The 20,817-nt window shown below is 47.0% G+C and overlaps 1 pseudogene; it reads right to left on the bottom strand.

Annotated features, from left to right (window-relative positions):
• Nucleotides 1–18,905: 18,905 nt before the first annotated feature.
• Nucleotides 18,906–20,069, bottom strand: LOC144166312 (G-protein coupled receptor moody-like; annotated as a pseudogene).
• Between the last annotated feature and the right edge of the window lie 748 nt (nucleotides 20,070–20,817).

The raw sequence follows: 20,817 nt of genomic DNA, 5'->3' as shown, positions 1-20,817 counted from the left end.
ATTCAGCAGACGTCGAACGAAAAATATGCAGAAGGATGCTAATTTATAGTTAGTACAGCTCCTAAAATACAGTAGAATGAATTGAAAGCTTATGTAATCCACTGTCGCGCCAGCGGATAAAGGGAAACATAAAATCGTGGCCTTTATTCAAAAGTGATTTTAACGAGAAGGTAAAACGTTGTGCTACATTTATATACCACGAAAGGGGTCTGTGAAAGTTCTTTCAAGTCGTTTTGTAAAATAATATGAAATACGTGTATTAATCCTGAGGCCTGAGGACGGGGCAAACCTGTCATAAGCATGAATTTAAAGTTGACTGTCGCAGAGGCGGGCTGGTTTAGTCGAGGCCACTCCGTCTCCCTTAGTAGCGATAAACCATTTGCCAAAAGGGGATAGGTCCCGTTGTGGCGTAGAACAAAGCACTGAGGGGATAACAAATTCAAAGTGTCCGCTTGCAGCACGAAGAGTCGCGAGCGCCATTAAAACATCACGGGAATTCGCGCGTGCACCGCTACTCCGCCGCTGTTCACTGTCCTTGACCGGTGGCGCCGCGGTGGCAGGCCAATGCTCTCCCGCTGTTTCCGGCGTACGCAGCAGGTCGCACCTTGTGCGCTTTGATCCAGCGGCCGTGCAAACACACACACACACAAACACACACACAAAGAAAAAAAACACGACAAAGAGAAAAATTACTAAATTTGGTAAATGTGATCAATTCCTGCATGACGATTATGAGAAGTACGTGGGGCGGCCGGAAGACTATTCCAGCGGGATCCCAGGCAGCACAGGACCGTTCGGCCTAACTTAAGCCGATGTACTTTGGCCAGAGATTTTCTATCCGGCCTTTTTCCGGCAGACCTGTTCGGGCCGTGTTCAAATGTGGGCCTTTTGGCCGTATACGGCCGTACTCCTATGGCGATCCAACGACCAGTCTCCGTCGGCCAGTCGACCGGCTTACGTTCATACGGCCAAATTCCCACCGTTGGGCTCCGGCCATTCAGAAGCAACCCGTGTGCGGCCGATGTACGGCAACCGGAGGAAAGCCGAGATGCGACCATCGGCCTCCAGCCTTTTTAAAGATGTCGGAACTTCAAGTTCAGCCATGCTACGGGCATTGGAGTTCAGCCACAGTACGTTAAGTGTATCGAGGCCGCTGGGAGACCACTGCATGTAGCGCTAGCCGATGACTCAGCCGCACTGTGCGGCAGCACAAACCCACCATTTTGGGTCCACTGCTCCCACATAAAGACGAGCCCGCGCAACGCTACCACCCATCCAGCCTCCAGCGCAGCCCAGCTTATTGATCAGTCTCAGTTGACAGCAAAATTAATTTATTATACCCTGGTTACAACTTTTCGTTCCTATAATTGCTGTGCCACTTTTACCGTCGGGTACAGAAAATATTAATTTCATTGCTATCGCTGGAATAGCTGTATTGCCCAGGTCCTGATATCTCCTGTGCGCGCAGCCGTAAAAAAGGGGGAGGGTGTGGAGGGAGCTTACTTTAGTGGGTTGTATTTCACAAAGATGAAAGTGTCGATTTTAATCAATTTCTTTTAGGACAATTTTCTCGAACACTTCCTTGATCTGACTGAGCCAACTTTTGTTACAACAGTTGCTTGACCAGTTCATGCTTATATAAAACCACCACGAATGCCTTTACAACGCTTTTTCGTACTCTACAAAACATTCAGCAAGATTTCATATAATCTCCTTCACACACAAAGTATGTCTAGGTTTTGTCCATTGCTTTTTTGATGAGCTTTCACATCGCTGATTCTAGCAGAGATCGAACAAAGTACCTTCATTTTCAATCTGTTTCTAATGTTGTTTTCATCAGTTACGTGCATAGCACTTAATAGTTCAAGGAACTTAATTTCTCTCTGATGTCGTACTTCGTAAGAAAAATGTTGACGTGTTGCGAATGCCGCCTTGCTTCTGGTGGCTGCAGTTCTATCTCACTTTGTTTTTATGGCGTAAGACAAGAGTTTCATAATTTGTTTCAAACCAATAACATAGCAACGGTAATATGCATACAGCAAGCCTTGCCTACGGCCACAAATAAAACAATCAATATTTCATTGGTAGAGTTTCAATGAGTAAGGCTCTCGACCTATCGGAGGTGAACTTGCGGTTCAGCACCATGTATACACAACTCCCTCGAGGTTTAGAGTGTAACATGGCCTTTTTCGCACGCGCCTCGAAAACAGCACCAGCCGATCTTTGCACTCTAACCGTTCCAGTGCCCACGTTTTCACACTTTCAGGAGCGCCAATCGCTGCGTGTTAGTCCTTTTTGGTTTCGGCAATTGACACTCCGGGTAAATACTTTTTGCACCCTGCTGTTCCCATGTGCCAAAGGATGCCAAAAAGAAGCACTTTTCACCGGGTCTCTGTTTACTTTATTTATTTATTTTATACCTGCTTCCCCTTTGCATGCACTACAGCAGGGGATGCATAAAAGAAAGCATCAAATTTGAGACCAAATAACAAAATAATTCAACAAAGCGCTGTGAATATCGTCATTGAAACAATGAATACAATCGTAGGTGGAAGATAATTCTACACTCGTATTGATCTAGAAAAAATGAATTGCGCAAGGTGTCAACTTAAAAAAAAACGTAAACAATTTACTTCACGATTGTGATCCCACTTAGGGATATAGTATTGTATATATCTGCGCACGGCTAGATACTTATTTGTTTAGTGTTTTTTGTACATTGTTTCATATGTATACAATGTTTGTACAATTTGAACATCTTTGAACATCCAGAAGTACCACTTCCCTCAATAATGCCCTCTCGGCTATGAGGGTACCTGAAATAAATAAATAAATAAATAAATAGATGAATGAATAAATAAATAAATAAATAAATAAATAAATAAATAAATAAATAAATAAATAAATAAATAAATAAATAAATAAATAAATAAATAAATGTAGAATGGCGCTTGTATACGATTCTCCTTATCGATTCCGGTTTTCGAATGATGGATATTATTAAAAATTTCAAACTGCGGTTTCGTCTGCGTTTTTTTACGTCTGCTTTTAAGCTGACTTTTGCTTTCTCTCACACTATGTTGACGACCACAATAACCTAAAAATAATCGCACTGCCATTCTGTACGTTTTCGAGCGTATCGACCAGCTGTTTGGTGTACTTATCCGAGCAAACACATGCGTACTCCCACATTGAGCGCACAAGACTGGTGAAATACGGTTGTTCTTTTGAGTTACATCCAGGTTCGCTGAAATGTTGTCTCAGAAAACCCAAAATACGTCCAGTCTTAACTTTTATGCATTAACGGTAACTAGTTCACCTCAAACCACTCGTTATATAAACTCCTAGTTATTTATGTTCCCTGACTGTTCTTAAAGCAGCGTCATTTACGCTATACGTATTCGACTAGTATGAACGTTTTATTGTAAAGGGGACGTGAACAAACGTTCTAACATTCAACGACATTTCTGAATCGGCACACTAGGATGCTATTACATTCGAATGATGCTTCAGGTATTCAGAATCATGTTCATGCTCTACAGTAATGTAAACTACACAGTCATTCACGAACATTTTGAACAAAGATTTGAGGCCAATAGTAATATCATTTATATATAACAGAAACAAAAGAGGGCCCGCAACTAAGCCCTCGGGAATCCCTGAGTCCTTGGGAACATATCCGAAAGAACAACCGTTGAGAACGACCGTCTGTTGTCTGAGAGAGGGGTACTGGGTTAGCCGTGCAGTAACCGATTCATTCAGTTTGTAGCCTCGCACTTTACTAACAATTTCACATAGAACAACGTCGAATGCCGTTTTGAAATCCAAGAAAAGACAGTCAACCACCTTACCCTTATCAATTTCTAGAGCTAAATCTTACGTGAACTCAACAAGCTGAGTTGAGAAAAAAAACCTTGACGAAATCCGTGCTTGCTAGGATGCTGTACATTATTTTTGAGCAAACGCGTCATATCGCAAGTGTAGCTGAGCTCACCTTCATACACCGAAACTAACTGAAAATCCAGGCTTCGTCATTGACAAGTCTCTGTATTTATCGGAAATTTTAAATAACGCTTGCTTTTATTCAGGCAGTCGAAAAATCAGACGAAGTAACGTAGTGCAGGACACGATGTTTAGCCTACAAAATTCCCAAGCTTAGATGTGATCAATATAATTCAACATTGTGTTTTTGCATTATTAGTGTCACAACACCAGAACTGGCGGTAACTTGCGCTTTTGCGCGCCCTTGCCTTTCTTTGGTGGGGAGTCCTTCATAATGCGCTGGTTAAGCTCCTGCGTGGTGGCAGCTTGCTCGACGCCCTTGTAGGCCAGTTAATTTCCGAACCACGGCCGTATCCAGTCGGACAACTATGCCGCGTCGATGTCTACAATGCTGTCTGTTTGTTGAGGGGGCGAATACCGTCGAGCTGGTGCGTCGAAGAGGCCGGCGGGCGAGGCGTGGTGGCGCTGCGGCTGGCGAGGCTTCGCTGACCCGTCGATGCGGCACAGTCTTCTTGTGGCAATAAATGGTATTCCAATGGCCTAAAATATTAACTGGTAAGGTCCCGCGTGTCCTTGCCCCTTGCCGGTTCACCTATTACCACTCACTACTGCTTGATAAACGAAGTTAGTTCCTTTAAAGCGTAGAAACACCGAGCGGATGAAAAACGCGTCTGAATCGCTCGATTCCCTAACGGCTTTTTCAAAACGCCAGTTTCTAGAATTCGTGCATGGGTTCTCGGCTCCCAGACGCGTGCCGTTGTTCGGCTGTACACCGCTTACTGAAGTAACGACGGATAACTTGAGACTTTACATCGGCTGATCTCCAGCTGAACACTGGTTGCCAAATATTTTGTGGCCGTTCGCTTGCATACATTCGGCCGAAGATCGCTAACCGAATCAAAAACGTACATTCTGGGGCCGTACGTAGGCCGGTCTCCTTTAGAACACGGATTGCCCGAAGAAAACGAATATTCTGCACCGGACGCGTGGTTCACCGCGTTGACCGCGAATGCATGGCAGCCGCACTCCGGCCGCTCTCCTTCCGAACACCAACTGATACAAGAATACGAATATTTGGTGGCCGGTCGCGTGCCGCGCTTCGGCTGAACACCGTTTCTCAAAGGGAAAACGGATGCCCTATGGCGTTCCGTTGGCTGTTCTTTTTCTGTACATCGGGCGCCGAAAGTAAATTGAATATCTGGCAGCCAGATACCTGCCGCTGTGTGTCTGAAGACGGGCGGCCGGAGAAATGCCGAAGTGCTGGAAGCCGAATTTTGGCTGTTTAACGGCTTAACAGTGGCGGCCAGAACCTGGATGCTCGCCGGACATGCCAGAAAGCGGCCATAGATGGGCCTGTCTTGGTCCGCACTTTCCGTGCTGCCTGGGATATTGCTATCGCGAAAAAATAATATTCGCGAGTATTTGTGTGCGCGAGCAATGGGGCAAATCTTAAAATGGTGGTATGTGGCCTTATACGTCGCGGTGAAATGGGGGTAAGATAAGTCGATGTGTCTAGGCGCATTTTGCCCTTACAAATACAGTAAACCCCCTGATGCGGATTTCCCGGTACCGGAGAGAAAGACCGAATCATCGCGAGTATAGTCATAACAACTTAAAAATGCTTTCAACATCACCAAACTTCTATTTTTTCAAGTCGGTGATTGTCGTTTGCTGAAGCAAAAACGGTACAAACGGCCCCGGAACAAATGGTCACGAAACTTATGTTCCCGGAACTTATAGTCCCGAAACAAATGGTCCGAACTTCAAAGTCGGAACAAATGGTCCCGGAACCTATGGTCCCGGAACCTATGGCCCCGGAACAAATGGTTCCGGAACAAATGGTCTCGGGCACCTCTTCCGGCAAATGATTCCACAAACACTTACGTTGGCTCTTTATTTAAATTTGTTGCATCTTGCTGGAGACTTGTATCGCCTTCTCTAACAAAAACTGTCAGTAAGCCATCAGTTATTTTAGCATGCATTTTTGTGCAAATGCAAATGCATTGTGTAACACAGTTTGTGTCGTTTTGTGTGTTTTCGTCGTTATTTTCCAGCTTTTCATTTCATTCTTCGCTTGTTGTAGATGTTCGAAGATGAATTTTTTTGTTTAGTTGTTTGCAATGTTTCCTATTTCTTTTGTATTGTATTTATCAAAATTCCGCCCTACAATTTTACGCTATTATAATAAAGAAACCGTTACATTCGCTACCTATATTTTTTTGCACGAATGCAATGCGTTGCAAGGTCCCAGTTATGGCGTACTCGGTAAAGAATAATCAAATTAAAATAATGAAATTTTATTTCTCCCAACCGCGGGAGAGCGCAATTGTGCTCATTATGAGTTTGAATATGCAGATGGTAACGCAGGCGTGGGACATAAATCATGAGTAGTTTACCTTCTATTGCTTTCACCATTCAAAGATATTTCCTCGACATTTTTGCTCAACCACCCTCTGTTCTTCGGCAAATTTACGGTTTTCAACTTTTTTTATTTAACCGTTCGTCACGGCATACCAAGGGGGAAATTGAAAGGAAAACAGGGGAAAAAGAAGTCTGGTGAAAAGAAGTCGGCTTTATAATCTACAGAATACTTAAAAGCAGGCCTCAGAACGAAGGTTCATCAGTTTCTTACGAGCAAGAACTTCAATACTACTAGGCGTTAGTCACGGGTGCGTGCCGCCCTCGGAAGTTTTCCCTGTCCCCGCCACTAATACAGGCACGGCCACACTCCACTCTCCCCAATGTTACTAGATAGGTTCAGTCTCCTTCCTGCTCGGAAAGATAATTTTTCAGTCCGGACGTGTTCCTAGAAGGAGCACGTGTCGCGAGACGCCGCGAGTAAGAGGGGTTCGGTGACAGGAGGAGTTCCGAAACATGGGCATGCCTGATCGCGACTATAAAGCTTGTGCAGCATCGGCTGGGCCATCGGTCCAACGTGACTGTCACGACATTCAGCACCATGTCAATTTCTTCTAAAGAGGGCAACGAGGGCCAGCTCGAGCAAAAGAAATATTCTACCGAAGCCAGTTACTTACACCTCGTCCCCCGTCCTTCCTCTTTGATCTCTGCATTTTAAGGGCGTCGTAAATCGGCCAGTCTGGCGGCGGCACATCAACTTGCATCAATCGTTCGCTTTTCATTGAACCATGAGAAGTGACTGTCTTTGGTTCTCGCAATTTCTGGGAAGTAAAGCCGTCAGAAACACGCGTGAAAACATGTTTGTTGTTGATGGTGGGTGACCAGTTTCTATGAGCCCACCTGCTCACGCCGGCAAACTAAACAAAGCATTCCAGCAACCAGTCTTCTAAACCTTGCAGCAAGATAGGAGGCATAATAATAGTTACATTGCATATTTTCGGAGAAAACCAAAAGTATTTAGGCAGCAAGTTGCAAAATTGTCAAGGTACAAATTCTTGATTAGTGCCACTTCACTTGATCCGAACTGCAGACAATGAAGCATTTCAGATGGAGAGAACCGTAACTCAGCTTAAACGCAATAAACCATTCATCGGGTAAAAATCTTTTCTGAAGTAGCGATAAATCGGCGAGCGTGATCCACTAGTGCAGCTTTCCGTTGTCTAATATTCAGCGGTACCGGCCCATTCACATTTTTGATACTTCACGTACCCTAAATAATAATGTCACTGTAAATTGGCTCCCTGCCCAGGCTCATGCGGGACTCGCTTCTCAAGCTTTAATATATAAAGGAACACAGGCAAAGGAAGCACGGGAGAAGATAAACGTACGATGACAAATTTGTATGCAATATTTACCTCAAGTAAATTCAGCTGTAGCAAATATATTATGTCTAGACAGATGCAAAATAGGCTGTCCACAAATACAAACATTTAAATATAAATACACTTACCCTCTCCCTCCTTCTCTCATACAGGCGCTCATGCAAAGGGAAAGTAGTGGTGGAACCATTTTTTCCTTTTTTGAAGTCGGGACCAGTTGTTTCGGAACAATGAGTTACGGAACTATTTGTTACAAGGCCATTTGTTCCGGGATAATTTTTTCCGTAACCGTTGTCGGCCAGACTGATGGCCACAGCGATGGGAATTCTGCCTTTCACTTCGATCTGGACCAGTCACCAGTGCCACGTGTTTTTTCTTTGTGCGTCTGAGATGTACACAACCTCGTACGAACCCCCTTCCGATCTCGAAGATTTTAGGTGCGCGTTCGATTTCTGCTGCGAATCCGAAATAGCTGACACGCGGCCATAGCGGAAGGCGCTGCTGGTTCCCAAACTGAATTCGGCGGGAGTCTAAAGTAACCAAATTTCGGCCAAATATGAACGAAATTAATGAGAAATTTAACTACAAAGAATTTTGGACTGGACAAGATTCGGAGTCCGAATTAACCGACATTGTGATTTAAAGGCGGCCAAATTAGAGGGGTTTTGCTGTATCGGAAAGGAATCGAAACCTCTAGCTTTCATTCATGATTTGAGAGTTGGGATTGTTTTGTTCTGCATGACTGTGTGTGTGTGTGGGCGAGGGGGAAGGTTGACTCTTCGATAGAAGTTATAGATAAGCGCAACCGCTTGGCTTAGAATTTGCTGACATTTGTTAACATATCTTGTTTTTTTTGTATGCGGGTTCCAGGCCACGGAAGCGCAATGAAAGCGAGATCTGGTCAGAGACTATAAGCCAAAAATTTTATGCTAGGCATTATCGTTTGAAGTGTGCATCATTTAGAAAAGCAGTTAGTTATCTGCAAGTAGGCGAATATTTACGTCCTGGTTGACACAGATTGTTACGTGATTAATATAAATGGGGAAGTATCTGACCGAGTCCACTTCGTTGGGGGCAGTGGAAGTTATAGGGAGGGAATCAGTCTATTAGTAAACGGGATAAAAAATTGTCCTCGGTAAATTAATTTGCTATTTTCAATTTGTCCCGGGCGGCTTTTTCACCGATGTGAATGAAATCAAGTGTTTGTTCTGTTTTTTTAGTTAAGGTGGCGTCAAAATTTACATACATCGGTTTTCACGAAGTGTGAAAAATTAACAGTGTTCGAATGAGAAGTCTTCCGGTGACGGATGGACTCGTCTCCGTCTACACCTCATAGAGTGCAAGCCAAAACTAGTGCATGAATGGCCACTCTAGCAGTAGAGTTCGTTGGCTTTTGTCGTGACTGTATAAGTCGCTGCGCTGTGCAAGTATTTGTGGTGGTCACAAATAACTGTCTTTGGAGTGTTAAGGCCCAACCACATGCAGAGCACTTTCAGCGTTTTCGCGTGCCGACGTTGTCCCGCGTCGACGCGCCTGTCGCCAAAATGCATCCCCAAAAATGCATGACGACGCGAAATGACGCGCGAGCGAAGCCGGTGTCTATGCTCGCCAGATATCGGCATCGACGCAGCGCCAGAAAGCATGTGAATGCGGGCGGCAGCGTCCGGGTTTTCTGTCCGTCTCGTGGTTGGGGTCATTCCTATTAGCAGAAAACAACCCATTTATTTTTAACCTGCGGTAATCGGCCATTGAGACACATTGCAAGCCATTTCTGATCTAAAGCGATCATTCATTTGCGGCTAGTTTGGAATTTATCAAGTAGATCGGGAATTTGCGATAGCTTTTTTGGGAGCTAAAAAATGGATTTTTGACTGCATCGCTTGTAGCATTAGCATGAAGGGCCCTGTCTGCAAGATCGGTGCGTGACGCGCTAGCGTTAGCAGCGCCAGGATTCTACCGGCGCATTCCTCCCATTCGCGGCTTGTGTAGGGGAGACCGAGGAAGTGCGATAGCTTTTCGTGGCCCAATTAAGGGAGCTTCGGTTGCATCGCTTGTAGCACTAGCATAATTGGCCTCGCCTTCGAGGTCGGTGTGTAAGAAACAAGCCTTATCACTGCCCAAATTTCTTCAATACGGCCAAAACAAAACATACCCGACAATATTCGTTGGCAGCCTATCTTAGTACACCGATTCCTTCACCTCCGCTATCTGTCCTGGCGTGGTCGAAAGATGGAGAGTTGGGCTGGTTGCGCTTTCGTTTTGAAAGTCCATGTTGGAATCTTGCAAAACTTTTTTTCCTTTTTTTTTGCTGTGAGCGTTTGATCAGCTTTCTTTTTTGCAGAGTAAACAATGGGTGCCAGAGTAGCTTGCCTCTCAATCTACAACTGACGTTTGACCCTAGCCTCTGTAGCAAGGCAGCGCTGAAATGTGTTTTGCTTACGCTTGTATGAAGCAGCCCGTACATAACATCGAGGTAGGGCACCAAGTTGCAAGGAAATAAATTGTTCGGCGTGTGCTTTGTTTATTAAGCTCTCTTATTTGTTCAGATTTGACGGTGATAACGCGAAACACTATTTGCAGGAATTCAAAATTGGCCCGCAAGCATTCGTAGCAATGAATAAGGTAAGGCAAGTGTATTTTTATGGCAGATCTAGGGTTATATTACTGCATTTAGGCAATCGGAAATAACTCCTCATAAACGGTCAAAAATAACTTTAAGAGAATGGCAGAGTTAGTACAAACGTGCCCACCAACGCACGTCGACGCAGCGGCTGACGCGTGACTTCGCCGCTCTCATGCGGCGCTAGAATTCAGACCACGCACTGAAGCCGCCCCCTCCTCACCCCTGCATACGTCACTGCACATGTTTACTAAAAAAAATAGCACGTAGCCGATCCGCGATATGACCTCGTAAGTGTAGTTGCATTGTGTACTTCGAAAGTAAGAAAACTTCTAAAAGTGCAATAACCACAGCAGGCATGATGATGATGATGATGATTGCTATTGGTTTCCCCTTTGAAGCGGGGTGATGACATGTCATCTTACCGAAGAGGACTAATATAACCATGTTTTACACTTTTGGTTTAATACTAGCGCTGCTTAGGGCAGGCACTAAAGATTATTGGGCCCGAAATACTTTCTTTTCCCCGTTGCAGGTGGTAACAGGCAAAAAAAAGAAAAAAACTGGCATCATTGGCATCTTCTACTGGATTTTTTGTTTTCCCGTACAAAGCCCTGGCGAGATAGGTGGAATGCGCGGGCTAGCACGAAACACTAATAGGCGTGGGCGTGAAACCCCCTTCGGCGGGTGGGTGGACAGGTGCTCGTCTTTCTTCCTTTCCTCTACTAATAGCGATGCCTTTGAAGCCAGGAAACCGAGGAAACGTGTTGTGCGAGTGGGTGAGGAGGGATTGAGGGGCTGATGGGGAGCAGGCATTTATAGCACCCCCTCAAGGCCCCCTTACACCCCCCAGGATATCGACACCCTCCCCAAAAAGATTGCACTACCACAAGCACCCTGCCCAGGGGATTTATACACACACCCCAGGACAATTTCTACCCCCCCCTAAAATCTAAATTCTGGATAAACCCCGGATCGGGAGGCCTCATCCTTTACGTGGAAGAGATTCGCTGCGAGAACCGAGCCGCCAGTGTGACTGTGAATGTCATGACGACCTCAGCCAGTAGGTAAGATCCCCTATTTGTCTGTATTGTGGGAGCTGTGTAAAATATGCGCACTTTTTATTGGGTTAGCTCATTTTCGTATTTTTTTTTCTTTTCATTCTTGGGTTTTTAAAATTCGGTTGGACTATTTACACTATTATCTATCTCCTTTTACCTCTCTCGATTTACAATCTCCATTTGCGCTATTATAACGATTAAGCGTGTCAGCTCCGACCATACAGAGCCGGGTTCTGCCAAGGCCGCATAACCACCCGCTGGCCTAAAATAACGCAGAATTGAGAACAAGAACATACGTAATAAATTCATATGAATTTCGTGCATGGAACCTTAACGCCAACATGCGCGCAACCTCCCCCGGGGGGTGAAGCGAAAAACGAGAACGAACCCGGGCCCGAGCCCGCGCCGCGGCGCCAGCGCGGAGGGGTTTGTAGCCAGAACAGGCTGACAGATCCGCGGCCTTTACGGGCACTAATACGTTTGTAGTACCCGCGAAAGCATGATGCGAGCTAATCAACATAGCCGCTGCTGGAAACGCACGCATGTCTCTTCCGTACGCGCGAATGTGATTTAAAAAAAGCAACACAGTAAACAAAGCGAATGCCGCGCATGCACGCCTCAAACGCCCACGTATTTGGTGCGGCGAGTCGGGCACAGAGGAATCGGCCGCGACGGGACGACACAAAGAAAGCGAGGGACGGAGGGGGCAAAACGGAAGAGAGAAAAAAGAAAAAAAAAGCTTTGTACATTAGGCGAAGGTGTCACATAAACTGGCGACCACCTGCCATCGCTCTTTTAGCGGATAGGTCATTCCTGGACTGGCAACCATGGTACACCGGCCGAAAACTTTGCGGGTACGCCAGCCGAAATACTACCCATTTTTTCCCATTCCACACCGCCACGCCCCCTAGAAGAATGCCACGTCAGTGAACTATTCCTACTCCCAAGTCGAAGAAACAAGTTCATACACAGTCTGACGGCCAGCCTCCCATCGACTTTGAATTCCGCGAAACAGGCACTCCTGGTGAGAACCAGCTTCCACTACAGGAGGTTGTTTTAGAAGACGACGAGAATCTGTCTAAGCCGCGCACTTCTGCCAGCCACTGCGAGTGCAAAAAAAAATACACAACGCACACCCGAACACACACTCGATTTCAAAAAAGATGCTGTTGTTGGTGCTTGAGGCTCAGCTAACCGCAACCAAAGAGCGGGAGGAGAAGCTTAGGGTGGACGTAGTGAGCACTAAACAGGCACTGGCAAAGCAGGCCTTCCAGCTAAGCCAGGCACGTGCTGAACTCGCTAATGTCCAGTCAGAGTTAGCAGATGTAAGAGATAAGATCAAAGCAAAGCGCCTGGAGTTCAACATGCTTCAAGATGAGCTAGTCACTGCCCACCATTGCTTCCAAAAGTTGAAGGAGGAGTTTGAGCCATTAGGAATAAAAAAATTTCAGCAAAGTAATGACGACATTCAATTTTACACTAGACTGCCTGACTACGAGACTTTAGTAGACTTGTTCGAGTGCCTGGACACTGGCGACAAAGGCAAAAATATAATACGTAACCAGAACACCAGCACCCCACAGAACAAAGGTTATAGGGGCGGACCACAAAAAGTCAGCATACAGAACCGGTTGTTCATGGTTTTCATAAAGCTCCAGCTTGGCGTCTTTCACAAACATCTTGGACATTTGTGTGCTTTTGCCACAAACACAGTGTCTAGGCTATTTTTCGTTTGTGTGCATTTTAAAAACCTCCAGCTGGGAGAGCTGACTTTATGGCTGATGTCCGTTCTGCCGGAGAGACGGCACTCTCGCGCACATTATTGGGGAGTGCAAAAAACTCAAGACACCCCCTACCCCCATCCCCCTTCCTCCAATTCTAACCCGCTCGAGCAATGGGAGACCTCACTGTCCAGCTCTGACCTCGCCATTCAGCAACAGCTGGTGGCTCGAGGAGAAGAATTACTGGACACAAATGGCTCCCGCGAATAGGGAACCACCCCATCTGGTGCCTGCGCGCACCATTCTTTATTTGAAGCTCACTCACTCACTTATGGCTGTCGCGGACAGCTGTTGCCTCGGGCTTTTGTGGAGAAGTACGCCTCCGCGCGCATCTTGCTTGGTGCGACAGAAATAAGGTGCGAAGAGCCATCGTCATTTGTGAAGCAGTCTTGCCTAAACTATAATTAAAAATCAACACACACATTTAAGGAACTGGTTGGAGTGGCTCCTCATGGGTACGGTGCGTTTGTTTATGAGCTCTTTACGTTATTCACATCACACAGGGAATGTGTGATACGAAGTGGTTTTCTGGAGCGAGAGTTTCGAGGAAGGAGACTTCATTATGGCTGACAAGGACTTCCGAATTGATGACCTTGTGGAGGAAATAGGTGCGAAGCTGAGCCTTCCACCCTTCTTTCGGCGCGAGAAATTCATAGCCGAGGAGACCCAAGAAACCCAGGACATTTATGCACTTCGAATACATGTGGAAAGGCGGATCCAGCGTATCAGGTGCTACCACACATGTGATCGTCCAGTTCCTATTTCGTTGGCTAATCGGATGTGGGTGATCTGTGCTACCTTGAGCAACTGGCAGTCACCTATATGCAAGAGTCTGAATCCAGGTAGCTGCAGTGTGCATTACAAATGCCCATTAAGGAGCTCTGTTTATGCACTGCACAGTGGACCAACACGCATTAGCCATTGAGTTCCTGACTCTAGTTTGAGGTATAAAGTTGCTTTTTCAGATAATTGTTAGTGTGTGTTAGAGAACCAATATATAATATTTGGCGTTTAATTCGCTGACGCTACTCCTGAGCAAAGAAGCGTACGGTTAACGAAGCCTCTTCGGAGCCATGAAAGCCAGGCGTACCGGCGGCGCGAAATGCGAGTTTCCGGGATAGGCCTCCTGTGCTGGAGTTTTGGCGACATGCAGCGCCCCTAGCGGCCGACGCCTCTGGGTAGTACAAAAGCAGACGACCCTCGCCGCCCTTCAAGTGTTTCCAATTACAAGCCAGAGTGAAAGTTGGTTGTGGCGCTTTGTGGCGTGTTTAAATGACTGCATACTGTATGAAATAGCCCTTAAAGTAGCTGCAGATGCTAAACAAAATAATATCCGCTAAAAGAAGCCGATTTGTCGGCTTTCTTTTGAGCGAGCTGTCGCGGTGGTCGCGGCGTGGGACAGTATCGCCAGGTCAGGTGGTTTAACTGTTTGACGACAGTTAGTTTTTTTCTTCTTGCGTGCGGTCGACAAAGGAAAGTTCACGAGTAGCAGAAACACGGAACGCTGCTCATCTTACATCGTGAGGTAACTGCAAAAGGTTGCTTCATCGGGAGCATGCAAACGAACGCAAGAATTGCGCAGCCAACTCAGCTGACACTGCTGGCCTGACACCGCCTTTGAAACGAGTGGAAATTTTGTTTCGTATTTTCGCAAACTAAATGATTCTTGCGTAACGTTTTACGCCGCACGATTTACGAACGGCAGGGTAGATGTATACTAGCGAGTAGGTGGGGCAATAGCGCTTTTTAAATAAACACATTAGGCGCTATTAAAGGACGCAAAGCACGCACCAAATCACACGCCCACTGCCTGCAGAGATGTGTACTTCTATAACATCACATAACACGCATAACATAACACAGCCGCATACACGGCGCGGGGCCCCGAATATTTACATACGATCATCACTGACTGTGTTGGTTTTCTAGAGCAGGGGTCGTCGAATCTGAACGCCGACACGACAGTTTTGACTTCAAATGGAGTTAGACAGCGAGACAAGAAGAGAGAATTGGCGTCCTCCAGTTGAATCCCCCCCCCCCACCCCCATCTTCACACTTCGCCAGATTATTGTCAAATATTATTAGAAATTCGCTGAATTTTTTTCTCTTTGCATTCAAAGCCCCTCCTCCTCCTCCTCCTCCTCCTCCTCCTCATCCTCCTCCTCCTCCCCCTCCTCCTCCCTCCGATTTGCCCTCCAGCCCTCCGCCGTGTCGGCTGCATGGAATTCGGCCGTTGCTGACCCTCATTCTGAGCTATGAAGTGCGAACTGGGAATGTATGCTGCAAGAGCATAATTAAGTAAACTGAGAGCAAACAAGGAAAGCGAGCGGCCTCTTAGTTCGCCCGACCACTTTGTTTTACGGCCACTAATTTCGGAATCGCAAAACAGATTTCGCGCTTCTCACGGTCGCGGCATTTTGTCACTGAGACACGCAACAAAACGGCAAGCTAACGCTGCACCATGTATTCGTAACGGCGACGCAAACGAGCACTGTTTAATGAAAGTGCAAGCATAGTGTGCAGGTACGCAAAAGAGCGGCGCACCGCAGCAGGCGAGCCTGCGGTCCGCCGGACTCGCTGGCTTTTTAAAGCGCGATCATCTTCCGATTGCGTCACTCTTCTTTTTTGATCGGCTGTTTTTGAGAAGTCTTTGTCACCTAGACTATTACCTTAAACTAGAAATTTTACTTAAAATTTCACTTCGTACGACCATCGATCGGTGAACCTGCGAGTAGCAGACGCCGTCACGGTCCCGGCACTTTCGTCGGCGCTGTAAACGTGTTTAGCGCTGCAAAGCTTTTTCCCTAATGCCAACTTGATCGCTGAAATAGATCGGACGCGTCGGGGATGAGCTGATGACTACGTCGCAAAATAATCGGGAGCATCGAGCTCATTATGCTTCAGTCAACACGGGATCCTATGGGACCCACGCAGCTTTGTACTACCCGGAAGTACTGCCCGGAGGACTAGAGTTCCTGTATATAGCTCCCTGCGGGAGCTATATACAGGAACTCTACGGAGGACGCTTGCGCAGCGCCCTCTGGGCAGCGCAGGAGGCCTATTCTCCCGCTGTGAGGCAGGCCAGGCAGGCCGATCGGCCTGGACGGCTGGCATGCCTGGCATGTCACTTCCGCTAAATGGCTGTTTGCGTGACACGCCGGCAGGTGCTTTGTCGTCTGCAAGGGCGTTATTATGAGTGCCTGAAACTGAATAACCACGCATTGCACAGAGCTACAGGTCGCGTTGCAGTAGTTCTCATGGTACCTACTACACATTTCGAAGGCATTTAGGCAGGGTGAAATTTGAGTGCAGTTGGCATTTAATGCCTCACCACCTAAACTGCCATCTCTATCTTTTCTTTTTCGCTCAAACGTTCACCTGCTCCTTCTCCTCTTCATTTGTTCCCCCCTCTGCTTTTGAATTCTTATTTCCCTGCTTCACCTGCATGATCCTCCGCCACTAACCAAGTTCCGACGGAACAGATGAAAGGCCGCAGTTATGGCGGATCTAGTGCTCGTGCTTTCACGCTGCAATACCGCGTTTCCTCGCCTCATATCAGGGCTGATGCATGCGAAACGGAAGGCTCGACTAGGGTTTTTTTCACATATCAGCCAGAAGCAAAAAGCAGCTATTCTAGTTCCGCGTGACTCTCCCGCTCGTGTAGTCACGTACATATGTTTGCACGGCAAAAACACGCCCCGGAGTTTATCTCCCCGATTGCACGGAAGCGCAGTAACTCTCGCAGTGTTTCCCTCAGGCGTTCGGCTGCTCACGGTCTACGAATTTTCCTGTGGCACGCGTAGGAATGCTTCAGTTGTCGCGCTGTGAACACGACGAGAAAAAAAAAAGGTGGCAGGACGGGTCACCATTCTAGCTCGCGATGCTGCTAAACAATCTTTCACAAGCAGTTATGCGGCAGCGGCTGGAAGACAGTCGCAAAGGCGAAGAAAAAAAGCCTTACCTTCGCTGGGAGCTGTCAGTCTTCCCCGTCGACGGAAGCACGTACGATTCGACGCTGAAGTTACAACTTTCGAAGCTTCTTTCGGCTGCCGACCTGCTCGAGTAAAACTTGACGAGCTTTTCCTTCCTCAGCGGAGGTAGGAGATAAATGTTCTCCCACCCGGTGATTAGGAAAGCTATATCACCAGAACTTGCCATACTACCTGACGGAGAGCGAGCAGGCGAGAGAAGACTCAAACTTTTCTTCACCATGGCTGGTGCGCGCAGTGTTACCATTGGTGCACACGGTTGACGCCTTTTTGCAAGGGTTCAGCGTGTTTCTGCAACGTTAGATAAACGTAATTCCAACAGAATTGATATGTTGTAGAAATGCTTTATTACTGTTCGAATTACCTTTGGCGAAATTTCATGTAACATTTTTTTTTGTTTTTTAATGTTTTTTTTAACGTTATTAGTTTGTTCGCGGCAAAGTTTGTGAAATGTAACACAAACTTAAGTAATATATTATAGAAATGTTTTCTAGACGTTTAAATAACGGTTGCCAAAACATTAATGCAGCATTTTTTTATCATTAGTTAAAGAGACCGACAACCGATTTCTGTCGAGTATAGATACTCTATCCCAAATGAAAGCGCATCATCTTAAAGCACCTTAACGAAAAACTGTTTTTCTGATAACGCCCTAGAACTTCTCAAATCAAAACTTTTAGATCTACGAGCGTATGTGTCCTCCCAAAAATAATGCTGGCAACCATGACATGCAGTAACGTGGCAACATACTTCTGACTGTGTCAGAAATGAAAAACGATATTTAAAAACTTGTCCCCAGCTAAAAAAGTGTGAATCACTGGCTTTCTTTTTCGTTTATATGTTTTTTTTTTAATTCAACAGTCTAATATGCACGAATGCGCCATCTGTTAGGATAGACGATGGGTAGAATCTGGCTTCACGCTGTGGATGTCAGAATTTCGATTCTCCACGGACGCGACCTTTTTTTAAAAAAAGCTGCCGTAGGCGTATTGGGAAACTGAAATCAAAAATTTTGGCAGAACAAACGCCCCTGACTCAGGTAGAATCGTCAAAGCTTCCCCACGGGGTCGGTTTACTGAACGCTGCCGTTGATTCCGGGCATGGAGGCTCAGTTAGCCACACTGAGAGCAACTCAGCGACGCGTGTCTTAAAATTTTTCAAAATAATGTATAAAAATACATATAGAATTGAAACTTATACTGATACATGTGTTCAAAGGTTTAATATGAGTGAATAAACGTTACAGCAGTTACAGTAGCTGCAAGGTTTGCTTGTCGCGTGACCGGGACCCATATTGTAGTGTGAAGTTTCGACAGTACGAACCGCAACCCTTCCAATTTCAGAAAGTTTGCTGCCAAGGTAAAATTATTTCCGCCAATTTGTTCATATATTGCTTGTGGTTACCGGGCTATATAAAACGCTGGCTTTCATATCAGCTAGCGAACACATACGCGACAAAAATCGGTTGTCCGTCCCTTTAAACATAAAAAAGTGCTTTAAGAACATCGCTCTAACATTAAGACCAAACAAAAAAATAACGTTCTTCTGATGTTTTCTTGCTACTTTAGGAGTAGCTTCAATTACAAGTGTGCGGGATAAGCAATAGCGATAGTGAGATTAATAGAAACAGACATGTTCTGCATGTCTCACACGCCCTGGGGTCGCCGGAAAGTGGCAGCGATAATGCCGAGCAACACCGAAAAAAAGGATCATAATCACACGGGTGTCTCTTGGCTTCACGTGCTCTCGGACAGTTTGCTGGTCTTGCCGCAGGGCCAGAGCTCCTTGTAGGCCTGCCGGTACTCCCTGCTCATGCAGATGTAGATGACTGGCGTCACGCATACTGAGAAGTAGTAGGCGAGGTACGCGAACACCTGGATGCCCGGGTAGTCGTCCAGGAGGCGGAAGGCCTTGAGCACGGACACCGGCAGGTAGAGCATGAATCCGGCGAAGAGGACGAACACCGTCTTCAGCAGGCGCCAGTCCTCGGCGATGCGCCTCTGCTGGCGCTGCACCTTCTCCGCGGACACGGTGCCCCCGTCCTGGCGCTGGGCAAACAGGCGCGCCACGAAGGCGGCAGACTTGGGGTTGGAGCAGTACTGGCGCAGGTTGCGCTGCGTCTCGCGCACGATCCAGTAGATGCGGCTGTAGCAGATCACGAACGACGTGGCCGGCAGGAAGTACGACACAGTGAGTATGAACACCTTGCTGCTGCGCCCGTTTTTGGGCACCACGGTGCAAGTGCCGACTTCGCCGTTCCAGCCAAACTGGCCCCACACGCCCGCCGTAGGCAAGAAGATCAGCGACAGACTCGCCAGCCACGTCCCTGTCACCACCAGCAGGTTGTTGCCCTCGGTGAAGGCCCGAGCGTAGAGGCCCGGCTTCACGATCGCCACGTAGCGGTTGATGCTGATGGCCATGACGGTGAAGAGGGAGGCGCCCGTGTTAAAGAAGCGGCTCACGCCGTGTGCGACGCACAGGCCGTCGCTGTACACCCAGCGGGCGTGCCAGAACACGCTCGCGGCAAGCGGGATGTTCACTGTGGAAAATACCAGGTCGGTGAAGCACAGGTTGATCACGAGCGCTGTAGTGGCGTTCTTCAGCAGTTTCGAGGACCGGAGCAGCGCGGCGATGGACACGGCGTTCGAGATAACGCCGAAGAAGGCCATGAAGACGAGGGCAACGAAGCCACCGTTCAACACCGGCCGCGGGTAGTCTACTAAGCGTAGCACCGCGAAGGTGTTGTCATTCGTGCTTCCTGTGCCGAGCTCGATTTCTACTGTAGTCTGAACTGCGGTGGTCGTCTGAACAACTTCGCTGGCCCCAGAAGTCAACAGGGTCGTCACGTTGTTGGAGAAAGAACGTGAAATGGTCGTCATGGTGGCGTTCGTTTTCCAACTGCTCTGGTTCGTTCGCTAGTTCCTGTCAGCGACTGAGCAGAGTTCAAATGATGCTTTGTGGAAACGTCTACCGGATCGCATGCCGCCTCCCCGCGCTGACGAGCCACTCCCCGAGATACCCCGGGCTGTTGTCACTCCGGATGGCGCGGGAAGCGACGATAACGGGAGGCCTACTACCGGTCTTCACAAGTCCCAGATGGAAATTATTTCCAGACCCGGCTGTGTTATGAAACTTTTCCAGCCTGAAATAGTTTCCAGCCTACACTGGAGTCAGGTGTCAACCGGAAGCAGTGGCTGGAAATGGAAATTTTGAGGCTTGTGTCCTGCCGGAAACGACACGTCTTCTGGCTGGAAATCGCACCATTTCCTGCTGGAACAATGCGCACTTACAACTGGAAATTCCCCTTTCTTTCTGGAAATGCTATTATTACAGCAAGAATGGTGTAGCTTACCAGCTGGAAATTGCTTTATTCTTGCTGGTTTAACGCACCACTTTCTAGCCGCAAATAGATTGTTTTCTTGCTGCATTCTGCACCATTCCCAGCCATAAATGTTTTGTCTGCCTGGATTTCGTACTACGCTTCAGCCAGAAATCCTATTTTTCATGCTGCATTCCTCTCCACTCCAAGCCAAAAATCCTTTTATTTGGCTAAGTTTTGCAGTAGCGGACATTACAAAACGGAATTTTTAAGTACACCATTCCCACCGGAGGTCATTTGCAGCAGAC

Source organism: Haemaphysalis longicornis, unplaced genomic scaffold (assembly GCF_048455015.1).
Source record: "Haemaphysalis longicornis isolate Haplotype H1 unplaced genomic scaffold, Haemaphysalis longicornis Haplotype H1 scaffold_168, whole genome shotgun sequence".
In the NCBI taxonomy this organism is placed as follows: domain Eukaryota; kingdom Metazoa; phylum Arthropoda; class Arachnida; order Ixodida; family Ixodidae; genus Haemaphysalis; species Haemaphysalis longicornis.
Note: the sequence above shows the minus strand (reverse complement) of the source record. Positions and strands in the feature narration are given on the sequence as shown.